Raw genomic sequence first — 14741 nt, 5'->3', positions numbered from 1 at the left:
TTTAACATTGGCAAACAAGAATGTAATGATTCACTTGCGTGTTACTCGTGTCTCTTGCTAAAATGCTTCTATAAATAGTAATACATAGTTAATAATAGTAATACATAGTTTAATAATACAAATATACAAGTTTGATAAAAAATTGTATACACCAGCTTTATTAACATTGTAGAACTTTTTTTTACCACAATTCAATAAATTAGTTTATATACATCACTGTATACACATATTAGAAATGCAAATTCTATTTTTTTAGTTTAATTTTTAAATTTAAACCTAATAAATATTTTAAGATTTCCACGTCACATACATTTAGCTGAAAATTATGGCGAGCAATTTTTAATTATTAATCGAATTTATTAAAACTATTATTAGACTTCATTAATGGTTTTTCATCAATCATTTAATTGCTACCACTCAAGGTGATAAATGTTTTTGGCTACAGTGTTCGACACTGATGTAACGAGAGTATCGGTGTGCCATTAAATCAAAGAGTGAAATTATCGAAGAGATTCACGATTGAAGCAGCGTCTTGGCGCCGTTGGCTTATCGCCAGCGTCGCTTGCCATTGAATTCGCGTGGACCGAAAATAAGTGAGTCGGTACGGTAAACAGGCGGTACAGTGACACGGGTTCGATCTCCTCGCTTGCCTCTTAAAGACCGGTTTAACCGAATAAGCGCGGGGACATTTTGGGATCATTGTTCGGCCTGCATGGCTGTCCACCTCGTAACTCGCATGAAGACGCCAACAGCCAGATACGTAACTGCAGAAGGATGCAGCGCATGCACATGTACATACACACATACGCTCTGCGCGTTTCGTTTTATATCTCTTTATATATAGCATTTTGTTTCTAGATGTCACTTATAATATAATAATAATCACCAAAAAATTATGAAATTAGGAGCTCCAATTCTTTAGCGCAATATCGATTTATTTTTGATCTCACATATAATGATTTAACTATAAAGTATAATATAAAAATTTAAATAATAGATCTGAAAATAATTTTATTGGACTACCAAAATAATTATGTTTGATGTTCAAGTTAGTTGCTAGAATGACAAAATCTTTTTGCAACACATTGATCATCATACTTAAGTTACCTATAATTATTTTTATTATTCAACAAAATTATTTTTGGATCTGTATATATAAAAGATAATATATATAATAGATAGATATATATAATAGATACTTTTTAAATATTTCGGCAAAATTATTCCTTCAGAATAATTTTAATATTTTGATTTAATTGTGAAAGATAATATTCTCATGTTCAGTTTCTATTTCAAGATTATATTAAGTAATATTTTATAATCCTAATATGTGGATCTATGATTGCATATCTATGATATCTTAATTTCTTAATCTTTGAGTCTTAATCTTAATCTTAATTTCCTAATCTTTGGGTTGTACTTAAGACGGTCATAAATATAAGAACCAACTATGAATTTCGGCCATAACTTTTTTTATTGTATAGCACTACCTACTAGATAATAATAGTACGTAACAAAGAAGAAAAAATATTTTAAACTGTGTGTATGTATACTTGTGTTATATGAAATTCTATTTTGATATACTGATCATTTTGATATCATTACATGTATATATATCTTATTTTATATGTTTTATATTAATATTTATATTAAAAAAGTGAAATATGAAGTGAAGCAGTATATTAATAATGTCGTGCATGTTTGAGAAATGGGAAAATACATCTAAAGATAAAAGCTATACTTGACCTAATGTAAGTGACTTACAATAAACGATTGTATTCTCCTTGGCTTTTACGTTTATCCTCGGTGACATTTGTCGATGGAAATATAGACAGGTTCTTTAATAGACTGTCTTTGTGACTAGTATTTCGTATAATATGTAGTTTTGACGTCAGTTCTTCATTATTATTATCATTACACTGTATATGCAATATGTATTATTAATAAGATATTAATCGCAATTGACTTTAATCTGACTTAATATATGCACTAAAGAACAATTTTGTCAAAGTATCAAAAAATTTGACTAAATACACATATGAAAATAATTATGTAGGAAACTTAAGCATGACGCATAAAAGGCTGCAAAGATTTTGTCATTTTAGCAACCAACTTGAGTATTGTAAATACTTATTTTAATAGTCCAATAAAATTATTTTCAGATTTATATTTAGTTATATTTAATTTAATTTTTAAATACTTTAGCTAAATTGTTTTTTCTGTGTGTATATATTATAAACAAGGTATGCAAAGTTACATAACCGATAAGTGGAAAAATCACAGGATTATAACGGAATACGTATATAATATATACATTTTATATGTGTGTATACGTTCATATGCTTTTCACAGTGCATACAGTCTCTGATTTGTTGCATAACTCCTCTCTTATTTCTTTTCAAGAGGACGATCTTCCCTTTCTCGTACCAACGGCGATAATTTAATAGAGTAGCATTGTGTGCAACTAAAATTATCGATATTCCACGTGGCGGACGAGTGATCTCAATGCCAGACGACAATCGATCACCTGAGTGGGAGACGCGCGGCCGCCAAGAAAACGAAGGGGAAAAATATCGTTACGGGAGAGGAGACGATCGCAAGAGGAAGGCGGTGACCGATCGATCACCTGAACGGCGGCGTGTTCTATGCTATTGACAAAGTATACGTATGTATACAGCCGGAGCAAATCATCCGCGTCTCCAGCCCGCTTGACGTCAAGCTCGTCGCCACCGCTCCCCCGCGCGCGCGGTCGCGGGGGATTAAAAATACCCCCGACCCCCTACGAGGAGAATAGTCAATGTCGGATAATTGTATAGTTTCGATTTGCCCCACATTTGCTCCCCTGTCGCGCCGTGTTGTCTGTGAAAAATGCAAAGGTACGAATAAACGCGGTCATCGATCACGTATCCGAAATATTCACGCTTTTCATTCACGCATGTGTTCGTCATCGGATATGTTTGTTTTTCGTTTACGCTTTTGCACCTCGTTGCTTTTCTCCCTTAAAGCTTGTACGTTATGGTTTAAACGCAAACGTCGCCAGGGAATACAGGTAAAAACCGAGTTGAAATATTCCAACAAAATAGGATGAATAAAATATGCATAGTTATGATATATGCAGATTGTGTAATGTAATTTCTTTCTTTTTTTTTTTTAAATTTACTTAATTTATTGACGCTGTTTGGCTTAACTTGATATAACGTTGAATTATATTTTTGATCATGTCTTTGTTTGAAACATTTTTTTCTCTTCAAAATGAAATTTTGTTAAATTTGCTACATTATAATATAATATAAAATCGAAATATATGATAATATGAAAGTTAAGGGAAACAGTAATAGAATAAGAAACCACGCACACACAAATGACTACAAGTTAACTTGCAAAGTGTTAAATTGATTTTAATAAAATTATATATATATATATATACCATATAATTTAATTTTAAAACTATTATTTAGAGCAGAAAAAACGGTTGAGTGATTATAATTCTGGCAGGAATTCTAAAATTGTAAGGAATCTACATGGGAAAACTATTTTATTAAAGCATAGTACAATATGCTGAAATATATTTAGTATCTAAAAATTCGGATAAAAATAGATTTGTATTAAAATAATTTAGTTGGACCATCAAAATAATTAAGTAGGAAACTCAAGCATAACAAACAATGTTGCAAGAAGCTTTGCAACATTTTAAAAACTAGTTTGAACTATAGCAAATTAGTTTGAGCAACTAGTTTGAAACTCTAGAATTATTTTGACAGTTTAACAAGATTTATTTTCAGATTTGTATATATGTATATATACAGGGAATGGAAGTAACTCGTTACTTGTAACGAAGTTACAGTTACAAGTTACTTTTTTGGTAACTTTACTGGTAACTGCGTTACTTTCTTTTTTTGGTAACTGTAACGATAACGAGTTACATTTTTTGGGTAACGGTAACGAAATTTACAGTTACTTTTGTCGTTACTTTGCACACGATTGAACACGGTTCGATTGGATACATGCTATTTATAGCGCTTATCAATAAGACTTGAAAGCCCTTAGACATTCGGCCGTTATGATTCAGTAATTATTTTACACTTCTATCTTCTATGTAATACATAGGACATACAAATATTTCAGTTTGCTGCATATTTTACAGGTTTTAGAATTACAAAATTGTGTTTAAAAAAAATTAAAAAATAAATTAAATAATAGTAAAATGAGAAGGGCTATGAACCCAAAAGCGAAACAGTTTAAAAGACGATGACAATAAGTGTCGAAACGTCGTTTGTTTTTATCTTGTTTTATCTATGTATTGTTCTAATATATATTTATACATTTAATTACATTGTCATCGTCGTTCTTATCGGAAATAAACTGTTTCATTTTTGGCTCGTAACCCTTCTCATTTTACTTTTATTTAATTTATTATTTGAGCCATTCTACATTGTTTTTTTTTTTTTTAAATAAAACTATATATTTGTCAGTATTACATATAAAAAAAAAAAGCAAAAGTACATTTTTAAATTGATTTTAAAAAAGTAACGGAAAAGTAACGAAAAGTTATTTTTCAAGTAACGGTAACTGTAACGAGTTACTTTTAAAAAGCGATAACTGTAACTGTAACTAGTTACATTTTTTACTCGGTAACGAGTAACTGTAACTAGTTATTTTTAAAAAGTAACTTTCCATTCCCTGTATATATATATATATATATACCTAGCTAAATTTTTAGATACTTTTCAGTAAAACCGTTCATTCCGTGGATTATTAAAATTTTATTTGGCAGCTTTATTTATGACAACAAAAAAGTTATTCGATTAAGATGTTGCACGTCGTTTTCGATCAGGTTACGATGGCAAATTCATCTTCTTCATCGTCGATATCGCGAATGCATCTTTCATTAGGGGAGCAAAAAGCGGATCGAACGTCGGATAAACGCGACCCGCACGTTTAATCGAAGTCAAATAATGCAAGAAAATGTGTCGGGTTTTCGCTTGCGTGTTCGAAAATAGCCGATATCAGGTGCCGGTGATGAATGAGAGCGTTTAGAAGCGAAGCTGCCAGTACGTACCGCGGGATAACGCGAAGCGGATGATGGTGATATTGTGATTAATTGACCCTTGCAACCTTTGCAGTGAACCAGGTCATTTGCAGGGAACCGATATATCGGTGCTCTAGGCTCGGCACTAATTCCCCGGACACGATTCTAGGAGAGCATGACAGAGCTTCGGCTGCACGGAATCTGAATAGGATTGATTTTCACCGCTTGATTTCTAACGTTTTTGATTGCAACGAGATAGCATTGAATAGTTGATCGTCGAAACAAGAGAATCGTGTGCTTAATTATCGTGAAGTTCCATCTAATAAAAAATTTCTCTTTCTCCTCGAAATGAAATTCTGTTAAATCTGCTTTACATTGTAATATTATACGAGACCATAGAAAATTTCGAAAACCTGTAATATAATAAGAAACAACGCACACACAAATAATTATAAAGGATCCGTTAAATTGATTTTAATAAAATTTTGTATAAGTGAATTTTGAAAATATCAGTCGAAACAGAAAATAGTTTTAGGAAGTAAAAGCTTTGTGTGAATAAAGTAGTTTTTATTATAGCCTTTTTTATTGTATCTAAAACTATTCATTGTTCAAACATTCAAGGTATCAATGAATGTTTTATATAAAAGTTCTAATAAAATTATTTCTATTCATGTTAATTTATTCATGTTAATTATTCATGTTCCAATAATATTAAAAGAAAAGCATTTTTTAAATTCATAGCTTTGAAATTATTTTTTAAAAATATTAATGTGACTGTATAAATAGAAGTAATTTTATAATAACACTTTTGTATGAAAAATTCTTTGAAATCGTGACTAGTTTTTGAAATGTAATAAAAACCGATTTTATTCCTATTATTATATACAAAATTTTATTAAAATAAAAATTTGACATTTTTTTCGCAAAGTTCCTTATAAAAGTTTATAATGAATGCTCGATAATAAAACAAGAATGGGAAAATTAATTGACTGAGTATAATTAAACGACATTGTATGGCTGATTGCAAGAAGAGATACATTTAGGGAATACATCTGAAAATAGTGCGATATTGACGCAAACTGAGTGCTATATTGAGTTATTCGAGCCAGGCATTATATTAATAGACAATAATGATAGGCAGAATTAAACGGAATGTCGTAACATACGCTTGGAAGATATCGATCGGTCACGTTAAAAAACCAATGCTGGGATTATAATTATCTGTAACGTGGGACGTCGGTTCCCAATGACAAGGATATATAATCGTATTTATAATTAAAAGTACAAATGGTATAGTTTTATCATCTTGAATTTTCGAGAGTCATATACGAACATCATCCAGATTTTATTTCATTTCAAAGAGATTTCAACCACTTGCTCAGATATTTCTGTAAAGAACTATGACCGCAATATACGACCCACTTTTTTCTACTGTTTAATTTCCCTCTATATTTAGTATTAATGAAAACAGAGCTCACATTCGTAGAGAGCTTTGATTCCTTGATATATTTTTGCATTTTTATAAAAAAAGCAAATATCCTTGTCTCATTTTTCGCGTCCATTTTTTTTAACGACAAATTTTTATCCTCTTTCATTATATAACATAATAATATCATATTTAAATTCATAGTTCAAATTAGGTATATCAGATTGAATTTATCTTAGTTATTTTATTTGAGTTATTTTAATCATTCCTATAGGTTCGTTTCTACTCAAATTATCGTTACAACTAAAACAATTTAACTCAAGAAATGTATTAATTCGACTCAAATTCAATTTATTTATTAATTATTAAATGCATACGTTCATCTGTATACGCTGTTATTTTGAAACTAAGCAATTCTAAGCGATTGCTTTTTAGCATATTTTGCTACATATTTTGTATTAAAATAACATTTTGATACACTTGTAAGTTACAAAAAAAAATTACCAAATTTTATTTAAATTAAGGAATAGGTTTAAATTTGATCCTTTAATATTTAATAGAGTAGACGAATCAGATAAATTAACACATATTATGATAAAATTACAATGTAAAGGCCAAACTCGTGCTATATGATACATATGCTAATGATCATCATGCAGCAGATAAGCTAAATAGTAACCGCGTATTATATCGGATGTAAATTATTATGTGACATGATTAAACATCGACGACTTTGTCCTGTTTTCACCGGAAGGTAATCAATAAATAGACATGTATGTAATACATATCCGTTCGTCCATCCGCCCGATATGCATCAGTCAAGTATATTTAATGGTGTTACTCTCATTTACCGGACATGTGTGTGTGGTATAATTGAAATTGTCCTAAATTCATACTCAGTTGAAGTTTTACTCATAAATCCGCTCATAATATTTTTTTTCCTTCTAATCAGAACACGTAGGATACGTAAACCATATCCAGGAAGGGTTAATATATAGTCATTCAATTTCGTGTAAAAAGTAACAGTGCGATTTCCTTCAGCGGAAAATAATTGAACGAATCAAATATTCATGGCGCGTATATGCGAAGAGGGCAATATTCCAGCGTCGATTGACATCGTCCTAAAGTACAATATTTCTCCTCGCCGAGAACGACGTTGGACCGAGATATAATTTAGTGCCCGTCTCGAGAGGATCACCCACACGTAATGTCGTGTCCATAATTATTATCCGGCTGTGTGCACTCGAATAGTAGATGGTACGAGGGGAGCGTTTCGATTCGAGGTTTTAGACGTCGGGCCTCGGAAGGAGGACGAGATAGAATCTCATAACGAATGTCAAGGATCAATGGAACCGTTCCGGTGGTGTGTGACCGTGGGGGTCTCTCCTTCGTTGATTTGCTTCGAGCTCCGTCGGAGAACACTCTGACGCGCAATAACGTCCGAGAAAAAAGAAAGACGAGAAGCAAACCGTCCGATTTCTTGGCCCATTCTTCACGCCCGATATACGATCCCGTTCTTCTTTTCCCCGCCGAGAGAGAAATAAATCCGCCCGCGCGATCCACAGTTGCCAGATGGAAATTTCCGCCAATGTCGACGGTTTCATATTTAACACTCCGGCGCCGAGTCCGTCGGTGGTCCTCATATCTCAAGATGTCATCGATGCGACAATTTTACACGCGCTCGTTGATTATTTAGTGTATATCGCGATGTCAAGCGCACCTGACGGGAGAACTCAATGTATGTTTTAGCGTATAATTAATATACCGTCCGCGTATTAATTATATTGGTGTACGATCAACCGAAATATTCCGACATCGCTTTTCGCTTTTTTTTTTTAAAAATGCAATGCTTCTCTGAATATCGCTTGACGAAGTAAATTGGGAGAAAGAATAAAATCGATATTCTTTCATACGAATCAGATAATATTGGTTCTAAGAATTTAAATACAAGAGCGAGTCAAGCCCGCAATTTGCGAGATCTGTTTCAAATACGATTGCATATTCAGAGTGGATCTTACAAATTATGCACTTACCTCATTCTTGCCTTCGACCGGTTTTTACTATGCAAATGAATCTAGGTCAATTCTAGATTGGTGCTTTTCCGGCGATTCTGGCCCTTTCGAAGAATTATCTTCTCTAATTTCAGCAGAAATCTTGGCAGAAATCACTTTATTTTCGAGACCAAACCGCTCTTGACTCCGTTTCGGTAGTCGAAAGTTAACAGGGGGATTAAAGGTATGAAAAAGTACGCTTTTAACTGTCATAAGCAGCGTTTATTTCGTTTCTTAATCAAGTCGGAGCAGTTCTTTAAAAAAACCATATTCGCGCTTTCGTGACTCGCGGCGAGAACAATTGTTTTGTGAAGGGAAGAGAGAAGGGAGGGGGAGGATAAATGATAGGACTGATAATCTTTACACGTGGGACGAACGCTCGAAACGCGTCCTACATTCGTATAATTTTTTTTTCTTTCCTTATATATATTTATATATGTATAACATGCGGTGTTCCCCACGTGGAGAAGAGGAACGCGCGACGACGTGCCTCGTCCCGTTGTCTGTCGAAAGAATTCGCTAACCGCGAAGAGGGTACGGCGATGAGAGGGATGAAGGGCGGGAGGAAAGGAACGCAACGAGCAATGGTTTCTCGCGCAATCATAATTATGCGGATTTTATTCATGTATGTGTATTTATTTATAATATTTATATTCATAATGATGTATGTACGAGTAAGAGATCAAACTTTGCATTGTCGCTTAAATAAAATGAGAAGCCACATTAATATCCTAAGAACTTATTATAAAAACTTACGTAAACCGGAACAGAGAGAGAGAGACGGGTGTGTGTATGTATTCGTGTGTCTGTTTTATCTGCGTATGCGGGCGTGCGTTCGGGCATCCTGATGTGTACGTGTGTATGGTTTTAGATTTGTGACAATACGCATTTTTACGGCGCGTACAAAAGACTAGCCACTGCGAAACATCCGTGAAAAACTGAACAAGAAGAGAGTTCGTGTGAAGAGAAAATTAAAAAGTTAGAAAATTATAGAGTTTGTGTGCGGAAATACGGCGAGCCCATAATTTACTCAAGTTCGCTTCAAACTCGTAGGTATCTAAAAATGCAGTTTACGTATCATGGGTTTTCTCTCCATTCTTGTACTGAACTCTTCGGTAGAATATTCCGTAATAAAAAGGGTAAAAGAGCGTGACCGACGTGGAACGTCATCGTACATACATAATGCAGAATAACATTATCAACAAAAATGTAAAATTCGTAACACGGTAAAGTACGAAATAAGAAAGCAACGCGTAATGCATAAATGCGAGCGGCAGTAACGTGATAAAGTCAAATGTGATGAGAAAAATCATCTTATCCATCGATCGCTTTTCTCAAAACTAAATGCCCCTAAAATTCACGGAAAGTTATTAATTTATCCTAGCAGATTCCCGGTACTATTAAAAATTGCAAAAGCATTAAATGAATACGCTTCGTAGAATTATAAATAATATAAAAATACACTCTCTGTGATATCGAATCACCGTTTATATTTAAAATCCGTAAAAAGTTTTAATATTGGAAAGAATATTAAATCATATATTCTCTCTCTTTCTCTCTCTCTAATCCGAAATTTCATAATAAGTTAATGAAAATTGACATTAATAACGGTTCGGTACAAAGCGGATTTTCTCTTTTTGAATAATGCTAGAATTAATTAATTCATATATGTATCCACAAAACCATCGGATGCGTCGCAGTGGCGCAAATAAACATAACCTTGTACACAACATTAACAACTTAAAATATAGGAAAAGTCTTATTGTCGACTAAATAAAACGATAACCGAAGACGTATTATCGTAAATTGAAACGAAAAACGCCCTGCTTCAGGGTATCAAGGGCACGAGAGATGCGCAGAAAGGACGTGCGTGCAAACGAATAATGACCAGTACGTATGCGACGCGCGTACCTGAGAGACAGAGAGCGTGTACGCATTTATATGTGTATGGGTGTGTATGTGTGTGTTTGTTGTACGCGTGTATCTTCGAAGCCACATGGAGAGAACCCGAAGTATCTAAAGATTTAGCTAAAAAAAATTTCGATACAGATCTGAAACTATAATAATTATATTATCAAACCAATTATCAAAATAATTACACAGGACGCTTTAGAGCTGGTTGCTAGAATATTAAAACACTTCGCAGCATTGATCATCGTACCACTTAAGCGTCCCATATAATTATTTTGATAGTCGAACATAATTATTTTTAGATCTGTATCTAGATAAATTTTTAGATACTTCAGCAAACGCCGTTCTTTCCGTACACGCAGGAAATTGTGGCAGCATTCTTCGTTCCATTCAAATTTCACTTTTCTCGCGAGAGAGCTTATATACAATTGCAGAAATTATCATTGCACGGTAGCTGTACTCACAGTGTGACGATATTAATCGGTAACAAAAACGTCTCACCCTTCTCTGTAATAATATTTATATTTAAAAAAATGTTGCAAAATTATCTCAAAAATTCACCCTCTCGTTGGCGGTCAAAGTGGAAAATACAATATTTAGCTAGTAACAAACGTAGGCAGACGTAGTTTCGCGCAATTAAGATCGTCCTGGAGTTACCTGGGACTATTATTCTTCACGGGAATCGTTATTAACTCTTTCGCGCGCACTGTGCATTTTATCGGAGATCTCGCAATTTTTACGACGAGACAGCGCATAGGTAACAATATACCATTCAGTCGGGATACGTGAAAGCGCGAACAAAAGCGCAAATTTTCGAAGTAACGCGGAAAAAAAAAATACATAACATCTTGATGCGATATCCAATTTTCGTGATCAGAGTCAATCAAAAACGAATTCATCACAAACTTACAAAACGTTTTCTCTTCACGAATAATTCAAGAGACACGAAAATATATTAGAAAGTAATCTTAGCTTTAAAGTATACATCTAAAAGCGACTCGCTTTTTAAAAATAATCGCTTTCGATCTCATTAAAAATTAGACAATATAAAATTTAATAATCTAGCGTTGTATATATGATATGTGAGAAATGATCTGTAATAGATGCGGTTTGCGTTTCTAAACCGCAGCTTGCAAGTGACCGATACACCAAGGGGATAATGCAGGACGTATTAAAATGATATTGATCTGTAATTCCTCATGCTACGACTTACGGATTAAGAGTATAAATCTCGGATCACAATTTGTTATCGCTGCGCGACGATGACTCGCAACTACGTAGCTATCACAATATTCGCCGCGACCGCAATAATTAATTAATACGCATTCCGCTCAGCTTTCCAGAACATTAAAGCTGCGCGTTGCCTGGATTATGCGCTTCGATTATGCTAGGAACAAAGCGACAGTGACATTACACAGTAATTATGCCATGAACTTGTTCCGCGATGTATACACTTTAGCGGTAAAAAGGTGCGATGCGAGCGTTTAAAGGCTACGGATTGTAAATGAACGTGGGATTGCGTGTGTATATGTGGGTGCGTGCGTGTGTGCGTGTGTGTGTATTTTGTGTATGTTTTCATGTTTGTGTGTCGCCAAGTTTTTCTCGCAGGCACGTACATACGTAATCTATAATACACTCCGAGAGCTAGGAAACAGTGTCCAACGCAAAATCCATTTTGGTTACGGTAAAAACTTGAGGCTTTGCCAGTCACCAATAATATACACAGTGACCGAGGAACAACGTTCTAGAATGTTTCGTTGGGTACGAAATAAAAGACACTGCGCGGAACCCCGAGCACATCGACGTCGGTTGATTTTCACTCTGGTTAACTATTTTTTTTTTTTTCTTTCCCTCTACGTTACTTTCTCTACAACTACAACTACGACCTATAAAAGAGCAAATTGCCAACCAGAGCCAGACTGAACGTTCGAAACTTCAATATTGAGAGCCAGGAATCGATAATAAAAATCTCTATTTCGGATTAAGAAGAGAAGTTTTTCTCAATCGAGATCTAATCTTTCTATCCAAGCAGAACAAAAAGTCACGATAATATCGAAATGCAATCAAAATGGCCCCAAAATGATTACATTGGAACCTCGTAATAGTGAACCTCGAAATAGCGCACAAAATCCCTTTCATGCGCGTTAGAGACTCTCAATATGATCCCAAATTTCATGGTTTAGAAGTGAAGTGGGGACAATCTCGTTATTACGTTTAAAGCTCCGAACCAAGCGCTATTACGATGTTCCAGTGTATTACAGAAATCACTTTTCGATCAATCACGTTTCATTTTAACGTCGTTTTGACGTTATCGTGACCTGTTGTTTTATTTGGGTAAATCCGATTTTCGAGAATTTTGCTATAAAAATTTTCAAGCGTTCAGATAGTCTAAAAATCAACCTAATCGTCAATGCAACCGGACCTTAAACCTCCTTTACACGTGCGATTTTTTCTACGTGTCACAACACGATGATTGACAGATTTCAGGCACAAGTACGAAATAAATAAATGTTTTCTAAGAGCCACTTCAAATACGATTTCACATTCCAAGTCAGGAATCGACATTTAACGTTAGTCGATTGATAATAATATATGATTGTCAACTACTTTATTATTTACAATCCGTTTGATTTCGCCAAATTCTAACAGGTATCTCTGGATACAGATCGAAATACGAACGGAAGTTAGTCATAGATTTATAAGGTCGTGTTTAGGATTCCAGTTTTACTATAAAATACACATTACAATTATCGTGTTGTGATCAAGATAAAAATCGAATTGTGTAAAGGAGGGTGGGCGATACGCGATCGATTGGTCGTTCCCTTCGGCAAAAAGGGTCGCGATGAGAAAATAAATATACAACGAGAAACACGTTGTCCTGGTCGCTAAAAAACAGCGTTAATCTACTAGCTAACCGACTTTGTTCTTCGCACTTATTCTCTTTTTCTTATGAACTATATAATCGTTACATTGTCTAAGAGCCGGTTTCATCGCTTGGCGCTAACCGCGATCGATCCGATTCTCTTTCTCCACATATACAGAGTTTGATATCATTATCGTGTTATCTATCTGTCTTATCTGTTCTACGAATCATTCTTTTTCTGATCAATAAAAAATACTTTATCCTGCAGCTGATTTAATGGAAACTAAATTAAATTCTTGATTATTTAAATATATATATATATATGTGTGTGTGTTTCCAAAATTTCTAAAAAAATGTTATCCTTAAAAATGTCCTTATTGTAACTAACTGGTGTTACGATTCAGGAAATAGAGAATCGGACGAACCGAGACTGAGGCCAACCGACACATTTGTGTGAGAGAAACCGATCCTAAATTCCCGCTTATCTATATGACTTAATACAGTGGCTTTGTTCTAATCGCTCAAACAAGTACCTCTACCTGCAGTGTTCGTTGCACGCCACGCACGTGCCGCGGCTGTGAGAATGATCGTGGACACAATTTCTCACCCAGCATTTTATCCGAGGGATCTCCTATAGAAACATCCGTAGAATATAGAACGTCTTTTAAACATTCTTAGGAGGTCCTTTGGAGATCTATACTGGACGGCTTGGCGATTTTAACATTCTTCGACGAACGCTCGTCGCATTTTTGACGACTAGTCTCCACGCTGCGAACCGAGTCGCAATCACGTATGAAAAAACGATCCCAAGATCAGGTCGTACATGCATACTGTCGTGAAAATCCTCGGCCCGAAAATTCCGTTGGACGTGCGACTAACCGGTTGACGACCCTCGATCGTCGCTAATCGCTGATCGATCGAACGACTCGCGCGACCGTCCGTTTCGCGAAAGCAATTTTCCACGCAATTTCCCCAGAATAACCCGGCTGCAGATGGCATCCATCGAATAGTGATAGGTTATTACAGAATAACTGGTCGTATTATGGAATAATCCGACGCTTCTTAGAACTCGTAAGCGAGTCCATTAGGCGAGACACTAAATGCAACGCTACACTCAATAATTTGGTGTAAGTAAACATAAATTATACGTACATCACATTTAACGTACACGCATATATACGATTTGCTTTTTGCCATTATAGATTTCCTTTAATATCGAATAGAATGCCGAATAAATATCGTATAAAAATCGTATAAAAATATTAAATTAAAACTATATATAGATTGTTAAAAACACACATAAAAACAAGAATTAAGGATAAAGAATTTTAAACGTGTATACTCTAAAAAATATGAGTGTGAATTTAACAACACGGATATTAAATATAATTCTCACTGTGTTGATATTGATATAAACTATAAACATCAATGTGGTACGGATTTAATGTGTGCATTTAGCCA

Source organism: Cyphomyrmex costatus, unplaced genomic scaffold, assembly GCF_001594065.2.
Source record: "Cyphomyrmex costatus isolate MS0001 unplaced genomic scaffold, Ccosl1.0 scaffold5, whole genome shotgun sequence".
In the NCBI taxonomy this organism is placed as follows: Eukaryota; Metazoa; Arthropoda; class Insecta; order Hymenoptera; family Formicidae; genus Cyphomyrmex; species Cyphomyrmex costatus.
This window is presented reverse-complemented; position numbering follows the sequence as displayed.